Source organism: Chlamydotis macqueenii, chromosome 2, assembly GCF_036417535.1.
Source record: "Chlamydotis macqueenii isolate bChlMac1 chromosome 2, bChlMac1.mat, whole genome shotgun sequence".
In the NCBI taxonomy this organism is placed as follows: domain Eukaryota; kingdom Metazoa; phylum Chordata; class Aves; order Otidiformes; family Otididae; genus Chlamydotis; species Chlamydotis macqueenii.
Window position 1 is genome coordinate 148,863,272 of NC_141557.1, and position 12,037 is coordinate 148,875,308.

At 38.5% G+C, this 12,037-nt stretch overlaps 1 protein-coding gene across 1 annotated transcript in view; it reads right to left on the reverse strand.

Moving 5' to 3' along the window:
- The window catches only part of EIF3H (eukaryotic translation initiation factor 3 subunit H), an 89,680-nt gene that overhangs the window by 30,099 nt on the left and 47,544 nt on the right, over positions 1-12,037 (reverse strand). The window lies entirely within an intron of this gene.

The window sequence follows — 12,037 nt, forward strand, 5'->3', positions numbered from 1 at the left end:
CAGCAAGAGGAACAATAAAAACAGGAGTGGTTAGATATTTGAGGTGAAAGACAGTCATGCCTTCTCACAAGCTGCCTCTGGCACCTAACAACTTGAGATCATGCACTATGTTCAAATGCAAAAGATGTCAAATAATTTAAACAAAACTAAAACCATAAACAGTTTAAGAATATTAAGTTTAGAAAATAAAGTTCATGGCTTTTCATCAAGCTACACAAGGCAGAGTTAGGGTGAATTTCTCCCCTTTCTAGGGCTTGTAATACAGCAGGATTCTGCAAGCCAAAGCTAATATTTCAGCAACACAGCACTTGCAACTTTTATATCTAAGTGTGCCTTATTCTTTTAAAGTAGCCAAGAACTAAACTCACACCCTGTTTAAACAGGCAGAGGTGCTCTGTGCCAAGGAGGAAGTTATAAACTTAAAGTAGGTTTTGTACATGGGAAACAAGTTGGGAAGCAGAGAGACAGATCCACTGCAATCAATTCTCTAACGAGCAAGAGAAAAAGCACAGTGTACTGGGGAGCACATTGGAGCTGGAGGCTGCGGTTCCACTGCTTGCTCAGCTGAAGGACTCCCTGATGGGGGTTGGACAAGTCAATTCTTTCCATTCCTGCTTCTTCTCTGAAGATTATAAACCCCTGGGACAGCATTCACCATTTACTCTGAATACAGCCCCAAAGCAAAACAGCCCCATTTGAGGAAAAGATGAATCACTGAATCTGTTGGTGGTACCTGTATTTCACCGACTGCCAAAATGCCTTCATAACTAAGTTACATTTACAAACCTAAATTATAGCTGGAGAAAAAAAAAAATAAGAGCTTATCAAGATTAAGACTACCCAAAGAGAATTCAGATAAAAGAAACAGTGATGATGAGGCATGCAGGGTTGTGATCCACAGCGCAAAGTCCATCCCAAGGCCAGTCAACTAATGGTGTGCACCAGAGTCAATACTGGGTCCAATACTCGTCTGTCATCTTCATTAATGACAGGGACGATGGGAAAGAGTGCACTCTCAACAAGTTCACAATGATACAAAACTGGGAGGAGCGGTTTAAACACCAGAGTTTTGTGCTAACATCCAGAGGGACCTCAGCACGCTGAAGAAACAAGCTGACAGAAATCTCAAAGTTCAGCAAAGTGAAATGCGAAGTCCTGACCCTGGGAAGGAATTACCCCAGGCTCCAGCACATGCTGGGGTTGGTCTGCTTGAAAGCAACTCCGCAGAAAAGACCCTGGGGGTCCAGGGACACCAAGTTGATCCAGCAATGTGCCCTTGCAGCAAAGAAGGCCAGCAGCCTCCTGGGCTGCATTAGGCAGACTGTTGCCAGCAGTTCAAGGGAGGTGATCCTTTCCCTCTGCTAAGGTGCTGCATCCAGTGCTGGGCTCCCCAGTACAAGAGACAACACGGACTTACTGGACAGAGTTCAGGGACAGGCCATGAAAATTACTGGAGTATTTGTCATACACAGAGAAGCTGAGAGAGCTGGGCTGTTCAGCCTGGAGAAGAGAAGGCTGAGGGGGATCTCATCCATGTGCATAAATACTCTGGAAATTAAACAAAAGATGAAATACTTTAAAAAACCAAAAAAAACCCAACCAACCCAACAACAAACAACACCGTAAACTCTGCAGCAGGCTGCTCAGAGAAACTGGAGAACCTCCATCCTTGGAGATGACCAAAACCCAAGTTTTGTTCAACAGGATAGCCACTTCTAGCTGACTCTGCTTTGAGCAAGGGGATTCGACCAGAGCCCTTTATGCATCCCTTCCAACCTCAGCTATTCAATGATTCTATGACTGGAAAAGATAACTTAATAAGTTAGAACACAGTAAAGAAAAAAAAAATAACAAAAAAATCCACCAAACCAAACATAAAACATTACTGGTCAATTTTTAATTTTGTTATTATTATTTTTTAAAGGGAGCCAAGATCACTAAAGTTCTACTATATACTAAAGAAAAATTATGGAGATTTAAGTAATCCAGGTTTGGTTTGAGTAAAATACAAGCTTTTAGAAACAAACAACCGTAGTGTAAAATTTCATCAAAGGAGACGCTGTGTGTTTCAAAAGCACTTACTTCATTCTGCATTCATCTTTTTGTTAGTTATTGAAAATGATAAAAACAATTATGCAGAGCACCATATAATTCTCAAAGGACTCAGCCTAAATACTTTTTCAAATGCAAACATGACACTAGTCACACTAAGTACAAAATCTTCGGTTAACAGCCATAGACCATATTTATTTTAGCCACTCTCACTGAACGTCAAAAATGTAACAGAAATGTTTTCAAAAAATTAACAGGAGTAAGCCAGTCCAAAAATATTTTGTTTCGTAAACTATGCTTAGATTTGTGACTGAAGTTCAATATGGTAAGCAAACATGAAAATACAGAATTGTCAAAGGACAAAAAGGAAACAAAGCCAAGGACTGAATAGCACTGAACTGTAATGTCAAGAGGACTTGAAAAGAGAGGCCTAAAGAATTCATTTTGTTCAACAGATGGGGAAACATGGCAGAAAGAAATACAAACCAAAAAGCATCTTAGCATGCTGACTATGATCTCCTCTGTTTAAAACTGCATTTAAATCAAGAAAATTGAGAAATAACAGTTGCAGCCATCAATAAAGTCAGTACATACTCTTGAATAACAATAATATAACCAGAATAAAATTTAGGTGAACTGCTGAAGATCCTTTCTCTGCAAGATATTACAAAGAATGCTATTTTCTGAAGTATTTCACTGAAAACAAAAAATTTACATGTGCTTCAGATATACATACATATCAGAAAAAGTTAAGAATAATAAAAGTTCAATAAGCTGAACAGTGACAACTTTAAGGGATCTGGAAAGGAGATAATTGTCGTAGTTCAGCCCCGATCGGACCAGACTACGCAGTCTCTCTCTCACTCCCCCCACACTCCGAGAGAACAGGGAGAGAAAATATAAGGAAAAACAGCTCGAGGTTTGAGATAAGGACAGGGAGAAATCCTTAAAGTTACCGTCACGGGCAAAACAGACTCGACTTGGGGAAAACTATTCATTTATTACTACAAACAGCAGGATAATGAGACAGAGAACAAGATAACCTCCCCCCACCCCTCCCTCTTCCCAAGCTTAACATTATCTCTACTACCTTCCCCTCCCCAGTGGCACAGGGGGGAAGAGGGAATGGGGGTTGTGGTCAGTTCATCACATGTTGTTTCACGCCGCTGCTTCATGGTTGGGGGAAGAACTCCTCGCATTCCTCCCCTGCTCCAGCGTGGGGTCCCACCCCTACGCCACAGTCCTTCGTGGAACTGCTCCGGCGTGGGTCATCTCTTCCACGGGTGCAGTCCCTTCAGAACAGCTGTCCCAGCTGTCCCTCCACGGGCCACAGCTGCCTTCAGGCATCCACCTCCCCCGGTACGGGGTCCTTCACGGGCTCCAAGTGGATCTCTGCTCCTCCGTGGACCTCCATGGGCTGCAGGGGGACAACCTGCTCCACCATGGTCGTCACCACAGGCTGCAGGGGAATCTTGGCCAGGAGCCGCATTACTCCTCCCCCTCCTCACTGACCTTGGCGTCTGCAGCCATTCCTCACAACAGGCTGGTAGATGTCTCTCAGGATCTTTTTTACATCTTATTCACTTCTCATCTCCTTTCCACTTCTTGCAGCCAGGCTGGACTGAGTTGGGCCCAGTCGGCAGCCTGGCGAGAGGCCAGAGGGTGAAGCCTGCAAGGCCCGTGAGGCCTGTGCCTCCCCCTCTGCACCTCTGCCCCCGCTCAGCTTCTTCACATCTTCTCTTCTCTCTTTTTTTTTTTTCTGTTTTCCCCTTCTTAAATACGTTATCGCAGAGGCGTTATCACGGAACATTCTGCTACCAATCGGCTCGGCCTTGGCCAGAAGCAGGTCCGCCCTAGGCCTGGCCAAGTCCCCTGAACAAAGGGGAGCGACTTCTAGCAGTTTCCTACAGAAGCTACCACCTTAGGCCCCCCCTCACTAACAAAACCACGACAATAATTCAGTAAGAATAAGCTCAATTTCTGTTTACTTCAAATAATTATTTTAAACTTCCCAATTTATTTAATGTATCACAATCATAGCATCAAGTACCAGCAGGAAACACTGCAAACTTTTTGATAGTTTTCTCTGCCTCAGAAGAAAGATGTTTTTATCATTCTCAGAGTCTCCAAACTACTTAAAAACTGCAATTTGTGCTTCCTATATTTTATCTTAAGAATATACTCAAAGGGACTGGAAAAAAAAATTAAAAATCCTTTCTCTAAGACAACTGTGAGCCACAGTGCTGCTTATTAGAGGGCACTAATGTATCCACACAGACATAGAGCCTGTGTGTGTACAGTCCTCAGCCATAAAGCACCACCTTGACCATCTCAATCCTGTTGGTTGGTAGCATGATAAAAAAAGATTCTTTTTCTGCCTCGTAAATAACTTCAGTTACCATTTAGCTTAAGAGTCTACGACATCTTTTCTACAAATATCTCTTGAGCTTTTACACTTAGAGTTGAGGGTTCTTGGAAACCGTGTCCCACTCCTTGAGTAGGTGGAAGAGAAGGTTCCATGTGAAAAATGGCCTCACTGGAGTCCTGTGAGTTGGAAATGCTTGACAAACTGACAATTGCACTACCAAAACTGCAGCGTGGGAGAGATGAATCCACAATGATTGCACAAATCCAGACTTCAACTAGGGACTCAGCATAACCCAGTCCATGGTAAACGATACCATTTCTGCAACAGACAGCCTTTTCTTCAGTGAGTTTTTTAGGTAACTGGCTCAATTAGCTATATGATCACTCCAACACAACTGAAACTCTGCCCATTCCACTGTCATTTTGTAAAGGATAAGTGGAGCCCAGGCTGTTCTCTCTTCTCTACTCCTCTATCCCCACAAGACCACGTGGCAATGAAAGTCTATCCAAGGCCTCCTTTCTTAGGCATTACTATGGAAGCATGAGGGGGAACAGAAATACTGCCGCAGACTTAAAAGATATGCCAATTAGCTTTTAAAATAGACTTCCAAATTCTGTTCTGGAGAGCAATTGCTGATCACATCACGCTGCCTCTGGTAGCCAGCTGTTGTTTTAAAAGATAGTTATAAATATATGAAATACTCTCCCGATATTATTTTTCTATGTAAGCAATTGTAGCTGTTACAAGGAGGCTATGTAATAAAGTCCTGAAGGGGAGAGACGTTTGCACAGGCACAAAGGAAAGACCCACAAACGTAAGAGTACACAGAATAGTCTTTATTAAGACCTGTTCCATGTTACACAAGAGTTCACAAACTCTTTAACAAAAGTGTTTTTAAAATGACTCTCTCTTTTACTTCTCCTTTCAAGGACAAGAGCAATAAAGAACTTGTTTTCCAATGCTGCATTTCAAGTGCAAGAACTGTACTCAATTTTTGCTTGATTTCACAAAGTCCGAATTTTTTTCTCCAGAACTCATGTAATATTCAGATCTACAGAACAGAGTCAGATGTTAGTGTTTACTTGGTTCCTACTTACCTTCTAGTTGAAGTTGACTAACAATTCACTCTGGGGTTTTTTGTAAGCTTGTGAACATGCTATTTCTTTTTCATGGAGCCACGAAAGAAAAGACAGAATGCAGAGACAGGGCCAGATGAGCAACACAATTAAATGTGCTTGATGAACAAAATCACTAAAGAGACTTTATAGACATTTCACTTGCTGTCCTCTACAATTTTCACTGGTAAAACTTTCCAAAATACGGTTTTGTAATACTCCTGAACCATGTCACAAGTACTAAAACTTTCATTAATAGATACCAAACACACACCAGCTTTAGGACAATCTTGTAACTCAAATACAGTAAGGATAGCACATGGTTTTAAGCATGTGAGCAGGTGCAAGAACTCAGAAGCTGAATTTCCGACCTCCTACTGTGCACAGAGGCGATGGTTGCTGCACAAAGACAGCCACCCAAAGATCAATTTCCTTCCACAACTACCAACTGAATCAGCCTCTGTGAAGGATCTCTTCTGAAACTTACAATTATTATTGAAAATGTTGAGGCTTCTTCAACCAAAAGATTATTTTAAGCTGTAAACAAAGATATTAAATCACATGAACTATTAATAGAGAAATACAAAACTAGAAAATGAGCTTACATAAACAAACAAAATGTGCTCAGTTTAGGGTTACATTATCTTTACAAGCAAGCTTAGTGTAAAGAAAATTGGATCAATACATGAAATTATAGAGTGTCTTCCTGAAATACAGTTTAAAAGAAAAATACATTTAATATGAGACATTACAATGCTTATTCAGCTTATAAAAGGGTTCCTTTATGTCCAAATACCCATAACATGTTTAAAATACATTCTGAATTTTGATTTCTCACAGCATTTGATATAAAAAACAAACCAGAAGGTTGCCCTAATGATAAATTAAACATCTGGTGAAATATGTAATAAGCTTCAGGCTCACATCTGCTACTGAAGTTAGTATTACCGGACCATAGCTACAAGGTCTACGCAAAGCTCTACAAGAATAACTGAGAACAGGGAGGATTATAGGGAACACATTCCTCAATCTAAATTGATATTTCCTTTTCCATCTGAATCAACATTGTGCTTCCATATGTATGTATTAATGTCCAGCACTAACCCTCAGTGGAAAATAATTTCTAAAAGTAAAGTTATCTCATTTAAAACCTATCCTATTATTTTAGGCAATTTTATGCATATGTAATCATTTATCTAGGTATATTTATATACATACATATATTAGTATGTATATGTATATAAAACTAGATATACATACATAGTTTTCACTAGTCTTAGACCACAAGAAAACTTACAACCATTAATTAATCCATACGTCGTTCCATTTGACAAAATGTATTTGTAAAAAACAAGAGTAGACAGTAAAAGGCATAGTTACTGTAACTATGTAAAAGTGAAACCCCAAGTATTTTCAAGCGGTAACTGATAAAACTGAATGTAAGATACTTCCTGAGGAATAAACTGTGTAACTTGCATTCCTGTTTCTACAAGAAGGTTCCCCAATATTTATCTTTTTTTTTACCCATTCACTCCTAGACTTTCAATTTCTTCTATAAACAATGACAGCAAAATGTTTACATTTAATGCCAACATAAATTGCTTTGTATTTGTGACATTTTAAAAAGACCCCTTTGTGCCACAGAGAGTTTAGAAAAAAGCAGATATCTGCACAGCATAGAAAAAAAAAACACTTACATTTTGCAACAGCTGTGAAAGATCAGTCCTCCAGAGTAACCAAAATCAATGGCAAACTGAGAAGTGTTTAGGAAATAAAATGTTTCCATCACCTCATACTATCATTCACTTCCATTAGTACTGATGAAAGAAAGACTGGATTTTACACAGTGTTATAAATGGTAGGAACATTACTGACAGTGGAAACAGAGCTCGGTCACTAAACAATTCTAACATCAAACCTGGGACAAAAATCAGAAGAATAAATACCCTAGTGGGCATTTGGTTAGTCAAACTTAGAAGATGAAGAAGTGACATCCAGACTCAAACTTATTTTTCCTGGATAAAAATTTCATAGTAGAACTGAAAGTGATTAAAATGTTTAATGCCATCACAGGAACATTGAAACTTTTCCACTGAACAGACCACACGTTAACACAAACTGTGTTGCAGAGAACTCTCTCAGTACGGGGCCCTTTTCTCCCATTTACCTTTGCATAATAGCCTTTATAATAATAATAATAAAAGTTTTACATGTACTTAATGCAAGACATGAGACGAAAACAGGGAATGGATGAATGTAACGTGGTTAAGTAGGGAAAACAGAGATTAAGAACTGTCCATGGAAAGTGTCGTTAAGTGAGTAGTGTCATGATATAAATCATGCATGGTACCAAGAATCTAGAACGCAGAAATAGAATTGCGATACCAAGTATACCAAGTTATTAGGTGTTCATATTAGGCTTGTGTCCTGCTCCTTGACATCCTGCAGAAAAGTGCTGAAAGGTTCCAGGAGAAAAATGGATAAAGAAAGAGACTATTTCTGACACAACGAAAACTGAGAGGTGGAAAGGGTACTTGCGTTTGTTCAGTTTTAAAGAAAAGCAAGCAAGCTTCACCTTCTGTTCCAAAAAACTGTTGTAAATAGTCTACCTCGCAATATAACTTTGAAATATTTTGAAGAAAAGTGTGATGCAAAAGCTTTTCATAACTCAAATCAGCTGGCTGGGAGAGGCAGGGACAAAAAAAAAAAAAAAAAAAAAAAAAACCTAAGAAACCAACCAAATCAGCACAAATGACCAAAATGTTATTCTTATATGGATAGTCCTATGACATACATATGCTAGGGTCTATAAATCATTATCTGTTTACACTACCTTGTTCACATACAGCAATTTGGAGGAATCTCAGGCAAAGTATTATTTAAATACTCAGCTATCCTGTTTCTGTGAGCTCAAATTTAGTTCCTCCCTTAATGAGAATCACAACAGTTGCTCAGCTTTTCTACATGATTTGACAAATAAGTGTACAGCTGTGATACAGATAACATTCTGCCCAGGCTAATTTCAGAATTACTATAGCTGACATGTTATCTAGATGTTTAGCTAAGAATAAAACAAGTCATCTGAATAATGTTTACAGCTCTTGATCATTTTATGGTAAAATAAACTCTCCACTATAATAATAGACAACAAAGTAAATAAGATGGGATCAAAAATAATATTGTCTCATGTTACACTCAATTCTTTAGCCCGAACTGCTGTTGGAATGGGTGGTCCCTACTCGTTCCTCCTCTTCTTCCAGCTATGTGAGCTGCATCAACTTGTTGGACTCATTCTCCAGCAGATCAACAAACTAATCTGACTCACTTTGTGGTCACGCAGTCACTAGATTCTCTGCAAGGGAGGAGGCAGGAACATGCAGCCAAGCGCACAGAGGAACAGTCAGGACCCCTCCCATCCCTTGGCTGTTAGATTAGATTACATTTATTATGAAAGTTCACCTGCAGACAGCAAATCACTCCTAGAATGAACAGTATCATAACTAGAAACACTCAATCATTTTTTTTTGTTATACATAATTCAAAAAACTTGTCCTACTAAACTAACAAAGAAGGGGTAAATTACATGTTACGCTTAATTTACCATTCTTGAAACCATCCAACTTAATCAATACAGTGCTGCTTCCAGGCCACAGTATAAATGCCTCTGTTACCTAAGATTTGCTTTGCCAGGGAGTGAGCTCTGAACGACAGATGCTTGAATTACAAAATTTAACAGCCAAGAGACTGCTGTAAGAACACATTTAAATTAAACACTGTCTACAAAGGTCTCCCTGTAACAACAATCATTTGCTTCAGAAATGGTCTGCTCCTAGTAACACGTGCAAGAGCTATAACTGATCAGGAGAATCACAAGAAACTTAAATAGCACTAGAATGATTTAAAGTCATCCAGAACTTACATATGTATTAATTGATAAATTCTGTAACAGCCTTATTTTGTTTTTCACATATGAGAAACTGAAAAACGAATGCAGAACTCAAAAGCAAGAACACTCTGACATTAACTGGAAACTTTAATTCACTAAACCTTAGAATGAGAAGGACGACAAACCCATACTCAGAGGGCCCTACATATGGATACAGGATTTATGCAGCAAACGCTTAAAATGGAGTGTCAAAATTCCAAAAGAATAAATCTTTTATTTTTTAAAAAAAGTCTTCCATTTAAAAAGCTGTGTAAAGGGTAAAGCATTTGCTTTGTCAACTAAAACAGATATTTTGGGGGTACCGTGTATCAACACAAAGTACTCTAATGATAAAGGAAAGCTCAAAAAAAGTCTGAAATAGAAAAACATGGAATAGAAGACTGCATTAATACTCAAGGTCTACCAGCTGCTTGGAGTTAGAATTACCGATCTGAGTTTTTTTTTTTTTTTAATAAAATTACATTATTAGGAAATAGTTCCTCTGAAAAGTTATATAGTCAAGTAGAGTTACAGGGCTTGGAAACGTTGACATATCTTGCTTTAAGTCATTTTGCATTCTTCTCCCCATCCCACAGCGCATGCAAACCACTCCTCCCCATACACATAGCTTTGTGGTGCTGTCGGCAGGTCGAGTAGGATCAAGTTATGCAGAGGAAATAATGGTACACATTGTATTTCACTCTATGACCAATTAACAACTCCATGAAATAAGCCAAGACAGGAACCATCAAAGAAAATGTCTTCCCCTCTGCAGAACTCTATACAGACAAGATGACTCACAAAGAATATTATTAAAGCTCCAACTGTGAATTGCATTTCTTGTGAGAAAGAAAGAGAATAGAGATTTTTATTCTTGGGAGACTGGTAAAACAGTAGAACAATTAAAGGGATTGAAGAATGTGTTTAGTTTTGCAGCAAATGCAGAATCAAGTCTCCAAATTGAGTCTGATCCTTCAGATTAGATCACAACATCATGATTTTTCCCATAGCACCAGCTAACACCTCCATGCCCTTTCTAAAGAAGTGGCACCTTTGAGCATCTTCTGATTGAACGACTGCTACTTCACCAGCTCAGGCTTAATACCAACAGTCTCAGTCATCTTTTCCCTATTTCTCAAAACCTCTCAATTTCCTCTCTAAACAGGACAGCTGATAAAAAATAGTCAGTATATTTTCTTCTTCTTCCCAGTTGGCCTTCCTCCCTAGTTGGACATTCCCTACTGCTCATTTTCTTGTCAAGCCAAGTAAGTTTTACTTTACATGAAAAATTTCACCTTGGAATACATCTGCTTTTATTGATACGCAAAGCTCACTAAATATACTGCTTACACTCAGCACATGGGGATCCTCTCAAGTTCTGTCCTAGACACATCCTTAAGAAAAGTCAATCAAAATTTAAAACAAAGCCATTCCTACATACAGGAACAACAAATTGACAATTAAATGATCTAGTTTCTTGATATTTTCTTTGTTATAAATCTGACATTTGCTTTCCTTTGGCTTTGACCAGTATACTAATAATTTCTTCATGTCAATTTACAAAGCTGATACAGATAGTTCTCCTATACAACCGCTCTAAGACACTCTAATACAGTATTAAGAATATTGGAGCGTAAGGAAAGAAGTGTTACAGTTAAAATAAATGTAAGCTGATTTCTCCACTTTCAATGCCTTTCCATTGTTTTTTCATGTAACTTCTCCTTTCCTTTTTGCTGTTTCCCCCTTATCTTGTTGTAGTATTGCAATTAAACTTATGAAGAAAAGCACAAACACTGCCCTTCTTGCTTACAAAGAGTTGTCTTAAACCAGTTGCAAATCCTTCTCATTATTCTGTGAGAAATCACTCCTCTGTCAGGATGCTTAAGAAAGCTTGATAAAAAATCTATTAGTTTTAATAAGTTGCTAACACTTCCAAGCAGGGAAACATGGCTGTTGGTGCATCACACAAATGCAGTGTGACCACATTTTGGTTTGACAAATACCTTAACACAAATAAGCAAACGTATAGCAACCCCTTTGGGCCCACTTTTTTAATATAGGTTTTAACTGCTACACCACTGAATAATGTTGCAGAGAGGAGGACACCTTCCTATATGCTTCAGAACTGAAGGACCCATTTCCAACTTATCAGTCAGTCATTTAAATGCAATTTATGAGAAAAAGACTGAATTCTGTGAAAAAATTAGTGGGCAGTTTATGAATTACTCTAAAAATCCTCTGAGAGCCCCCAGCTTTTAGGCACATAAGAAACAACAGAGAAAACACGCTTGTATTTGAATAGAGACAGTTAATTAAACTGGATATTGGGAGGGACACAAATAGTAGAATTTTTTTTAAAAACTATTTCAGTATATAATTAAAAAACCACTCACAGATACAGACTCCTCCATCTCACCAAAACATTAAGTGCAATTACAGTTCAAAACATGCTTAAAGAACTCATGAGGGATTTGCAAAAATCAAAATGTATCCGCTAAAGCACAGCAAAATCTTGATTAAAAGCTAGTACTTTGTTTTAAAACAAGTGGTGTAACACTGAAAGTTTGTTACACCTTG